Source organism: Xyrauchen texanus, chromosome 28 (assembly GCF_025860055.1).
Source record: "Xyrauchen texanus isolate HMW12.3.18 chromosome 28, RBS_HiC_50CHRs, whole genome shotgun sequence".
Classification (NCBI taxonomy): domain Eukaryota; kingdom Metazoa; phylum Chordata; class Actinopteri; order Cypriniformes; family Catostomidae; genus Xyrauchen; species Xyrauchen texanus.
Window position 1 is genome coordinate 24,893,492 of NC_068303.1, and position 12,579 is coordinate 24,906,070.

The window sequence follows — 12,579 nt, forward strand, 5'->3', positions numbered from 1 at the left end:
TTGGGTTGATGCATATGAGACTGCTTCAGCACTGGCTTCAGACTTGAGTCCCGAGATGGGCATGGTGCCGCAGCACACATCACATTGTATCACGCCGATATGCTGCCACTTGTTCAGCCCTTGGACAGACCTGGCTTTTCTATGGGCAGGGGTCCCCCTAGAGCAGGTCTCCAGGCGAGTCATCATCATGACAGATGCCTCCATGTTGGGCTGGGGCACCGTTTGCAATGGGCATGCAGCCACAGGTTCCTGGACAGGCCCTCATTTGCCTTGGTACATGATCTGCCTCGGTTGCTTACGGTACTGCTATGCCTGCAGAGGCTTACCTATATCATATGGTAAACAAAACAAATTGTCCTCTGTCCCGTTACGCAGATGCATGGCAAGCCCTAAATGGTATTTCAGAATGGGTACAAAAATGATCTAATTAAAATGATCGATCATGGTTATATGATCCAATTTTCATGCTACTTCCATGGCGTTGAACCGTCTTCCACGGATTCGTCCGAAGACGCGCCAGTGTTAAGAGCCGAAATACACAATCTCCTCATGAAAAGCTCGATAGAAATTGTGCCAAATTGTCAAGCCCATGTAATTTTCAGGCTTCAGCCGATCTGAGCCATTTATATTGCAAACTCACAAAGTGCCCGTTTAAAATGATTACTCAGAAACAGATCTTATCGCATGTCTTCCCTCATGATTGGTTTGCGTCGATAGATTTGAAGGATGTATACTTTCATATCCAAATTGTACAACATCACAGATGTTTTTTGAGATTTGGGTTTGAGGGAACAGCATTTCAATTCAATGTCCTACCCTCCCGACTGTCTCTGGCTCCTCGCACATTCACAAAGCACATCGATGCGGTTCGTGCCCCTCTGAGACTGAGCGGCTTGCGTGACGTGAACAATCTCAACGATTGGCTGTTACTGGCGAATTCAGCTGCTCTGTTATGCCAGCACAGAGACTTACTGCTTCAGCATCTTAACAGCTTGGGTCTTAATGTGTACTGGGTGAAGAGCCAGCTCTCTCCCATCCAACAAATGTCCTTTTTGGGAGTCCGCCTTGACTCTACGAGCGGGCGCACCTCATGAGCGAGCACATTTAGGCCATTTTACAGTGTCTATCTCAGTTCAAACTGGGGAGAACACTTCCACTGAATCTGTTTCAAAAAGCATTGAGATTTATGCAGATGGTACCTTTACGAGAATGCTGCTGATGGTGTACGATGGACACCCAACTTCTGACCCCTTGACAGGGACGAAGAAAGCGTGGAACATCAACTGCCTAGGGCTATAGGCTGTATTTCTAGCTTTAAAGGCTTTTCAGTCAGAAACAGTGAACTGTCATATCCTGGTTCACTCAGACAACATGACAGTTTTGACAGATTTAAACCGCCAAGGCGGAATTTATTTACCGTCACTGTTGAGAATGATGCGTTACCTCCTATGGAGTGAGCATTATCTCATCTCCCTGAGCCAAGGGGTGATACCGGGTAAGAAGAGGCATCATCCTCAAACTGTATTGAGGATTTGGTAAATGTTCCGCAATGCAGAAATAGATCTATTTGCCTCAGTGGGGAACACCCACTGTCCCCTCTGGTACTTGGAGATGCTTCAAGATGGAGCCAAGTATGGCTGCTACGCTGCGAGCTCTGACCCAGTATTGCAATTTTGTTTGTTTTGTCTGCAATTCTTGTGTTTTTCGTCTTGGATGTCATCTGCCTTATTGTCTACAATAGACAAACACCTTTGGACATTGGTTCTTCAATAGCACACCGAAAACCGGACTTTGCATTCCTCAATATCGACCTGCTGTTTTCAAACACAATAGCGGAGCCCTTTGTCTAGGCTGCGGAAATGTAGCCGGAAAAGGGCAAGGAGAGTCGGTGTTCTCAGACTAAGACGTCGCGCAAATCGACCCCCTGAGAGAGCAGATTTTCAAAAGAGAGACGAGGGACTGCTGCATTATCTTCCTTACAGAAACTTGGATGTCTGTGGAGATTCCAGACTCAGCCATCAAACCCGTGGGGTTCTCAGTACACTGAGTGGACAGAGTGAAATACCTCTCAGGTAAAAGCAGAGTAGGTGGTGTATGTTTTATGATCAACAAATCCTGGTGTGATCAGAGGAACGTACATTCTATCAAGTCTTTCTGCTCTCCTGAACTGGAATTTCTCATGCTTCTGTGTCGACCATTCTGGCTACCGAGGGAATTCACAGTTCATTATCACAGCTGTGTACATCCCCCCACAAACAGACACAGACTGGGCACTCAAAGAACTGTATGGGAGTATAAGTGAGCAGGAAACCGCGCACCCTGAGGCCGCATTCATTGTGACCGGGGGCTTTGGCAAAGCCAACTTCAAGTCATTCGCACTGAAATACTTCCAACACATCAGTTGCAACACACGAGTGGGACTGGGTTTTGGACCATTGCAACTCTCCCTGGCTACAAATCCCTCCCCTGCCCACCATTTGGCAAATCAGACCACTCTTCTGTTCTCCTTCTGCCCGCTTACATGCAGAAACTGAAACAGGAAGCACCCACCCTCAGAACGATCCAGTGCTGGTTGGACCAGTCAGATTCTATGTTGCAGGACTGTTTTGATCACGTGGACTGGGAGATGTTCCGGTCCTCCTCTGATGATGACATAGAGGTCTACACTGAAACTGTAATGTGTATCATCAAGAAGTGCATAGATGATGTAGTGCTGAGCAAAATAATACAGATCTAACTGTGGATTAATAGCGATGTTCATGCAGCACTTAATGCAGGAGCATAAACAAACCAGTCATGCCCTCTGCAAAACTATCAGAGCAGCCAAACACCAGTACAGGGACAAGATTGAAGGAAGTTCAACACTGACTCTAGAAACATGTGGCAAGGGAATTAATATCATCACAGACTTCAAAGGGAATAAAAACTCTGCAGTGAACACTACTGCCTCTCTCCCGGATGAGCTTAATACTTTTTATGCTCGTTTCGAGGGAAATAACACAGTCCTCGTGGAGAGAGCTCTCGCAGCTGAGGCTACAGAGGTTAGTTCACTCTCCGTCTCTGTAGCGGATGTAACCCGAACCTTCCAACAGGTGAATATCCATAAAGCCACGGGTCCAGACAGCATTCCGGGCCGCGTCAATAGGGCGTGCGTGAACCAACTGGCTAGTGTTTTATGGACATCTTCAACTTTTCCCTCTCCTTGTCTGTGGTCCCCACACACTTCATTCACCAGACGTGCTCTGCAACTCTCATCCAGAAATATCAATAAAGTATGTACACTTCAAAAATTACGTTCCCCAACTCTGCAAATAATTAAATAGAACACGTGTTTTATCAGATTCAAGCTTATATGCAAAGTAATTTCTAACTGAAAATGTTCACTATATCGAGACCAAATAAAAGTTACTACATAACATTGTACAACTCAATCCGTCACATATTTGTAGTGCAAGCTCTGTGGTTTACCTGTAAAGCTGGCACATGCGTTTGAATGGCAAAAAAGTCTCTACTCACCTATTATCAACCCTAAATATAATGTGAAAAGAACAACACATCAGCCCAAGGTCGAGTTTGTCCAAAATTTTATCTTGACTTCAGGGAAGTAGGCTACACCTGGACACAGCAGGAGGACTGAAACATGTGAAGTGTAGTACTGTAGTATATAAATATATTTTTAAGTGTAGCGTTTCTGTTTTTATATTATGTTGTGTATTTAATTTTATGGGCATTATTAAATGTTTTAATATTACCATTTATTAAATGTATTAATGACATGTATTTCATTAATTACATTAAATTAATTTCACCCATCATTTTAGATAAAAAATAAACTAAATTGAATGGACAAATTGAAAATGAAGTAGAAATAAAAACTAAATTAATATTCAAAATAATAATAACTCTGGTTGTAATGACTTCCACTTTCTTTAGTCTATGTTTGAGTGGAGGGAAAAAGCAAGAAATGTCAACAAAACGCAGTGTTGAACGACAGTTTTGTCTTCATACACCTAAAGCATATGCTTTCATTCCTAAACCACTTTGAAATTTGTTCAGTAAGATACTAATCATTTGTTTTTTACATTTTATATTGACAAATAGTTTTTCTTGGTTGTGCAGGTTAAAATAAGCTTAAAATATTGATGCTGAGTTTACGGTTACAATTTGAATTCAGATTCTTGAACAGACTCAACTCAGACTCTGCCTGTTATGGACTCTGTCTTGAGTCTGACTTGGCCCCTTTTGGACTCTGACTTGGTAGTTTAAAGACTCTGACTTACTCGAACTCGAAAAAGGTGGACTCGAACCCAACACTACCGGGTTTATTCTGAGTCTTACAATAATTTTATGTGAAGAACAAACCTAAAAGTATGTTTTTAGACATCGATAATGGTCACCCTGCATCCAATATAATACATTCAAAATTTGCAGCCTCAAATGTAATGGCACGAGTTTGACGTTAGAGACGTCAAACAGAAATGCAATTGGCTCTCGCGTGTCTTGTGACCAATTACAATGGCCTCAAGTTCGGTTGTATACATTTTTTTAAACGAGACATGCTGGGCTGCGTTCCATTTCACTTTTAACATCCACTCGCTAACTCCCCTAAGCTCTTCCCCTTGGAGGAATCCCCGTCGCCATTTTGGAAGTCCGTTCCACTTCGTTCAGTGAGCGGGGGAATTTTCTAGTGACAGGCCCACAACCACTCGATTTTAACAGAGGGAGCGAGCCTACACTGATGCATGCTACAGGCAGCTCCATATGCCACAATTCAACTCGATTGTGATGTGACAGCATATTGCGCTTCATCGACCCCACCCCCACACAACTCTAATGTATAATGGAAATTAAGTACTACTACATAATACTTGTAGCAACCTTAAACTATCTGTTTGTCACACAGTTATAGCTGATGTGTTCATTGTTATTACCATTTTCATTTTTGTAAAGCTTGATTAGTACTTTCAAACAATTGATTCTAATAAGAAAAAAATTAATAAATAAATAAACGTGAGATTTATACATAAGCCTCTGAAATTACAACTAAATTGTGGTTGCAGCAATCTCCGAAAACTTTGTTTTATCAAGCGCAAAAATGAATTAATAATTCCACAAATTGACATCAGCCTTCAATGTGGGCTTCATTCTACTTCAATTTTTATTCCCTTCCCTAAGGGGTAACCATATGTAATGCTTGAGATGCCAAAAACCTATCATGTTATGGTGACAACATGTCATTGAAGTCTAGGCTAACTGAAAAACACAAACAATGACACATCTTTAATTTCACAGTCTTTACCTCAGTTATGGTTTAAAAGTCATTAAATGTCGTATTTACAAAGTTATATCGACATACATCATAAAAATATTTTTAAGGATTTTTACTCAGGCAGTGAATATGCTACACATTAATAGGTCACTCCACCAATGGAATTGCTGTGAATGCCATCGAATGGTTTGGAATATTATTATAGTGCATTTTAAAATTTGTATTATCATGACTGTACTTTATCTGCCAGTTACGTCTTCTCTATTGTTGAGAACTGGTTAGGTTTAGGCATAAATATGTGGTTGGGTGCTAAAAAATATCTATAAATAGTGTAACGTATATAAAATTATGTATAACAAAGTGTCTCTTTCATGTTTTATATTGTTGATTATTGGTTATGTTTAGAAATGGGGTTGGGTTAGGGGATCTAAAATATTGTATATGATAGTATAATGTAATATCAAACTAATATATTTATAAGTATTATAAAACATTAAAGTTAAGCATACAAAATAATATTCAAAATGTGATAACTGACAAAAAAAAAATTCTCATTGAGAATGGGGTTTCTCACCACGTCAGTGAGAGGACATCATGCAGACGTGGACGGCTTCTGCCCAAGCATCAAAATAGGACGCTTGGGGAATGAGAACGTGTTGGCTTCAGTGAAGCATTACCAGCTCTGCAATGAGCAATAACAAACAGCACTAAACATTCCAACAGAAAAGCTGTGAGCTGACAGAAACCACAGAGAGAGAGAGAGAGAGAGAGAGAGAGAGAGAGAGAGAGAGAGAGAGAGAGAGAGAGAGAGAGAGAGAGAGAGTGCTTGGTTTTGCGATGTGTGACTGCTAAAATATGTGAGTTGTTGTTTTTTTTTACATTAAAGGATTTATATGCATGGTTGACGTTTTTTCTTCTCCACTTTGTCACCCTCTCCCTAATTTACCTCTCTGGTATCCTTCTCCTCTCTCTTTCCTCTCACTCCATCATCTCACTCTTTCCTCCATCATCTGTTAGGTGAACAGTATCCGCCAGTTTTGTGAGCCTCTTTTGTCTCAGGAGATGTTGGCGCAGCCGGATCACGTTTCAAACTTTCATTTCCTGAAATGTTTGAGGGAACATCCAAGGTTTTATCAGTGCCCGTTACACTGAGTGAGGGAAGGGGAGGGTGAGGTGGGAGCTTGAGTTACCTGGCCAGTCACTTAACCATCAATGAACAAATGGCTCTCTCTTTGAGCTGATATCTGGGGCCTATTCCATCCCACTTCCATTACAATTAATTTTTGCTCAGAGCACCCTCAGACACAGACATCCACAATTCATATATACTGCACATACTTTTTTAACAATACATAATTTAAACAGTCACATTTGAGAACACCAGGGTTAACAATATTGGTCTTAATCTACACTACTTATATTTTAAATAATGTGATTGAACATAACACAGACTATCATTAATAAAAGCTACACAATATCCTTAGTGAATTAGAGTATATGGTGCTAAGCAATTGCACTCCAAATTGAAAAAAATATACCTTCTCTCCTGGACACAGATCACGATGTTGTGACAGAATGTCTGTCAGCAATGGTCACCTGTGAGTCTCCTCCCACAATGGCCCTCTTCACCTCTGTAATCGTGCATGTCTTCACCTCTGCACTCCACAGGAAGAATCTCCTTTCTGTGTTTGTCAAGTCTACATTCGAAAACCCCAGTGTGGAAATGTCCAGTGTGAAAACACTAATGGGTTTGTTCTATTTAGAGCTTCAGAATATGTGTGCAGATAGTTATTCTCCCGCACTTTGACTATTCTCTGTCTAAGATCAACATACTTTGTGAGATCAGTACTTTTAGGATTGTTATACTTTCTGACTGGCTGTTTGCTTCTGCCTTTTCATTATTTCAGTATGAATTTGGTTTGGTAGAGGAAGTGCATGAATTCTGTTTAATAATGAGCCCATATTGAGATGTCCATGAGAAACACACTTTCATAGCGAAATATCACACTAGCAACTTTTTGCCTATACCACCAAAACATTAACCTTAGTTGGTCCTCAAGTTAAAAAAGTGTAATGTAACAACAAGTATTATGACTGTAAATTTGTCCAACCCAGTCTTGGGCAAGTCGTAATAATAGAGATCATAAGAAATCATATGAGTTGGCTCATCAAAAACGTATCCTCAAAATTTATATTACTCCCACAGAGAAAAATAAACAAACTAAACATTATTTACTAACTTTAAATCCTATCACAAACCTAAAGCTAACCATAAAGTCTAACCTTTTACCCAAACCTTAAACATGACCATGATTTTAATAGGGAAATCACTATTGTGTGCTACATTAGAAAGAGAAAGATTGGGGGTTTAAACGAACGTTCTTACAACTTTTCTTACAACCTAAACCTAACCATGAACATTGGGGTTTGGAATTTCGGCAATGGTAGCATAAGCCCGGTTATTGACATACATCAGTCATTTACATTGCATAAATAAATATGGAATGAGTAACCACATTTGTTTCCCAAACAGACATTCCCCTTTAAAATAAATTGTTTGATTGGAGGCTAGGTAAAATTTGATTCAGAGGTGAAAGGTGGTGACAATCCACAGCCCAGGGTGGGCCCACAAAATCTCCAGTAGTTAAGCTATAGGCCCCTACACAATGATTAAATGATCATATAGACACAGCTTGTATGCCTAAAATTCACTTTTATTAAATAATGAATCAAAGGTCCTACATTACATAATAATAAACCGCATTTAGCAAAACTTTGCAGAGACAGGTGTTCAAAATATGGTAAATTATACTGCATTAATTCACAGTACATTTCCTCAGGATGAAAAATAGCTGAGCGACCTAACAAACTGGCCCCAACCAGTGAGCAGCACCAATCAGCATTTTCAACATCAACGCTGTTCTGAGAACAATTTTGGTTATACTATCCCAATTCTGCATTGCGAAATCTGACACAAAGTTAAATAAAGTAATGGAAATGACTGGAGTCTGAGAAATACGCACATTAGAAAGTATCAGAAGTACCAGAAACAAGTGGAAAAGAATGAGCAGCAAGACAACAGATGGACCCCAGTCTATCAAGACAAATTGAGTGCAGAGTTGGGATGTAAAGCTGGATGGGCTCTGATCGTTTGGCCATCTGATTAATTTTCACAGGAGCAGGACACCTTTTCTGCAGCACCCAGCAGCTGCCAGTACATAAGAATAGCTGCTGATACTGTGGCATCACTATTTACTGTCTCATGAAGGCTCTATTAATCGCATTCATAATAGTTAATTGTTTTGAACTCATGCATATAAAATTCAGATAATACCTGTACTCACTGGGTTACATTTCTGCATTACAGTATTGCCTCCGACTTGGCCCTGAATGGATCTATGTAGATGCATGTCCTCTCCTTTGGATAAATTGCCTTGAGAATACAACAAATGTGATAAATAACCTAGTTGACCTAGTACAATAACCTAGTTGATTTTAGGATGTCCTGTGCCACTTACAATGAGTGTCCAGTGGTGTTTTTTTCACAAGGCTGCAATTCTGATGTTGTAATCCATTGGATACAACTGCAAGAATACCATAAGGTGACTGTCACAAGCACTAGGCCCTTACTTTTTACATGGTCAATAAGGTGAAGGTGGCTTTCCTTTCACAAGCCTTTTTGATTCCCTTGGAAAATGGCAGTCATTGTGTAGGAGTCTATTTTACATTTTACATTTATTGATTTATTAGACACTTTTATTCAAAGCGACTTACAAATGAGGAATAAAGCAAAAGCGATTCATCATAAGGAAGCAATTACATGAGGTGTGCTGCATTACAAAGTTTCAAATTGCTCAGATAAGTGCAAGTAGGGAGGAAGGTGAGAGACAGTGGTACAGAATGGAGTGATATATATTTTAATGAAGAAAGAAGATAATGCATTAATACGATTGGTTCAAGTGCTCACGAAAGAGATGCGTCTTTAGATGTTTCTTGAAGATAGTTAGAGAATCAGCTGCTCGGGTTGAGTTCAGAAGGTCATTCCACCAGCGTGTAATGGTGAATTAAAGTCTTATATATATATATATATATATATATATATATATATATATATATATATATATATATATATATATATATATACTGGTGTCAACAAGTTTGGAATAATGTACAGATTTTGCTGAAGGAAATTGGTACTTTAATTCACCAAAGTGGCATTCATCTGATCACAAAGTATAGTCAGGACATTACTGATGTAAAAAACAGCACCATCACTATTTGAAAAAAGGCAATTTTGATCAAATCTAGACAGGACCCATTTCCAGCAGCCATTACACCAACACCTTATCCTTGAGTAATCATGCTAAATTGCTAATTTGGTACTAGAAAATCACTTGTCATTATATAAAACACAGTTGAAAGCTATTTGGTTTATTAAATGAAGCTTAACATTGTCTTTGTGTTTGTTTTTGAGGTGCCACAGTATGCAATAGACTTGCATGTCTTAAGGTCATTAGTAGGTAAAAAATTGCAAAAATATAAACAGCTTTGTCTAGAAACTCATCAGTCAATCATTGTTTTGAATGAAGTCTATACAATGCTTGAAATGACCAAAAAACTGAAGATTTCATACAAAGGTGTACACTACAGTCTTCAAAGGCATAGGACAACTGGCTCTAACAAGGACAGAAAGAGATGTGTAAGGCTACAGAGAAATAGACACCTCACATGTCCTCAGCTGACAGCTTAATTGAATTCTACCCACTCAACACCAGTTTCACGTACAACAGTAAAGAGAAGACTCAGGGGTGCAGGCCTTATGGGAAGAATTGCAAAGAAAATGAAACAGAAAAACAAGAGAAGAGGTTAGAGTTGGCAAAGAAACAGACATTGGAAAACAGATAATTGGAAAAGAGTGTTGTGGATCTTAACCCCATTGAGCTTTTGTGGGATCAGCTAGACTGTAAGGTGCGTCAGAAGTGACAGACACATCTATGACAAGTGCTACAGGAAGTGTGGGGTGAAATGTCACCTGAGAATCTGGACAAACTGACAGTTAGAATGCCAAGTATCTGCAAAGCTGTCATTGCTTCACATGGAGGATTTGTTTATGAGAAGTCTTTAAAGTAGTTAATTGTGATAGTAATTTTTCATGTTATTAATGTCCTGACTATATATTGTGATCAGTTGAATGCCACTTTGGTGAATAAAAGTACCAATTTCTTTCCATAAAAGCAAAATATGCTCATTATTATAAACTTTTGGCCCCCAGTGTATGTAGATTATATAGCACTCTTCATGGGGTATAGGGTATGGGTTGTGGGTGGTGGGAGCCCAAATCAATATTCTATTAGGGGCAGAATTCCCTAGCTATAGCCCTGACAGTACTGTATTTATTTGAAATTATGTTTGTTGATTGATTGGTCTAAAATTAATTCTTTTTCAAATGAGTGAAGTCATGAGGTATATTCTGATTTCGCCATCTCGTACAAATTATTACAAGTTATGTTGATTTATATGACTTTTAATTTTAAATTGCTGAGAAGGGTTTAGGTTTAGGGTTGGGTATGAGGTTAGGGGATCTAAAATATCTATATAATAGTACAATGTAGCCAAACAAATCTATTTATGAAAATAATTACCCATATTGCGATTAAACACATTTTGGATAATAACATAGATTGCCGAGCCTATGACAGAATCCTCCGAAATGAGGTGCAAACATTCTGAAAGTTATGCTTTTGTGTTGCAGGAAAAAGTTGCCACAGTAAGGTTTCCCTTTTGAGATTACCCTGCCATGACCATTGGTCCGAATTTAGTGTCAGTCTAAAGTTTCTTATTGTTTTTTTTTTTTAGTTACACTGTATTTTACAGTCTTACAGTTTATTTTTATGTGATAAATTCGACTTCCCAGTAAAAGACCTCCAACAGGTCCCAAAATATTTTAATAAAAAAAATCTGAAATACTTTCACTTTACTCTGTTCAATGAGGAAGAGAATGAGTGTGGTTTGTACATTTATGTGCATTTATATGTGCCTCTGTATCCTACACTTCGGCCTCTGAGTGGTTCAATGACCCAATCACCCACAAATACTTGCTCTATGAACCCTGGAGCGACTGACGCCAGGCTTGCTGGGAGTCTGTGAAAAACCCTGCCCTTTTTCCCCTCAGACACTTCTGATGGAGGACTCCCTGCCTGGGTGACAACTGCCTCCACTCGTTTATCAGTGGGGCTTGGCTTTGAAACCTGAGCCTCTGTGACCGTTTGGAAGTACTCCGTTACCCAGATCTGCAGAACAGACCATGACCATTGTGGGTACTTGGAAAGCATATGACCCTCGACTTCTTGCTGATAAAAGCGTGAAGAAATGCCAAATTGATGGAGCTCACTTTTTGACAAATCTATAGTGGACCGGGGATGGAAGACAAAACCTTCCCCAGAGAGGAAGCTCATTTCAAATCAGATTCTACTGTATAGACAAATGACACACAAACAGCCAGGTGTGTGGCAGAGGCTTTGGCCTGCCCTTTTGAACACAACACTTCATGATGTGTGTTTGCTTGCATGCATAAGGGAATGTGGCATGTGTTTTTTTCGACCTCCTGTTGACAATTAGCTTCCTTTATTGTACTGTGTGGCACGCTGGGAAGGTACCATAGCCTGAAACTCTGATTATATTTTTCCACATCCTCCTATATAAGGTAACAATCAGAACTGCTATTCTATTATAAATGCAAACATTGATGTCATTTTGTAATGAAATACAATGCTAATCATTTGAAATTCTGAGAAAAGCACAGTCACTGTGGTCATGACTCCTTGTAAGGTGATACAATGTACTTCACTGAGCACATTCATCTAGCTCAATTCTTTTCGTTTGATTCAGGTAGAACGGTGCAAAACAAAATCTTCTAAAAGCTGTCCACTAAATTTTAAACAAGCACAAAAATGTCTTGGTTTGTGTAATGAATCTTCATTATTGTTGCTTTATTATTTAATAATATTGATGGATCACATCTATATCTTTATGATTTATGATTCTGTGTTTTTGTAATAAATTGTCCATTGGGGTTTCAGAGTCCACTACAGTTAATAAGGGATTCTTAACATCTCTCCAAGGCCATGTTCTTTGAACAACAACCATATGGAAAACCACTTTCACAGATCTTTGTAAACTCCCAACTTCTCCCCAGCACTCCTGTGATTTATTATAAGCTGTTAGCACAAACTAACATTTTCTCGGAAGCAGAACAGTGTTAATCTTCTTAATCCCAAGGTTCATTTAAACAGTTTATGTCTTCCCTTTCT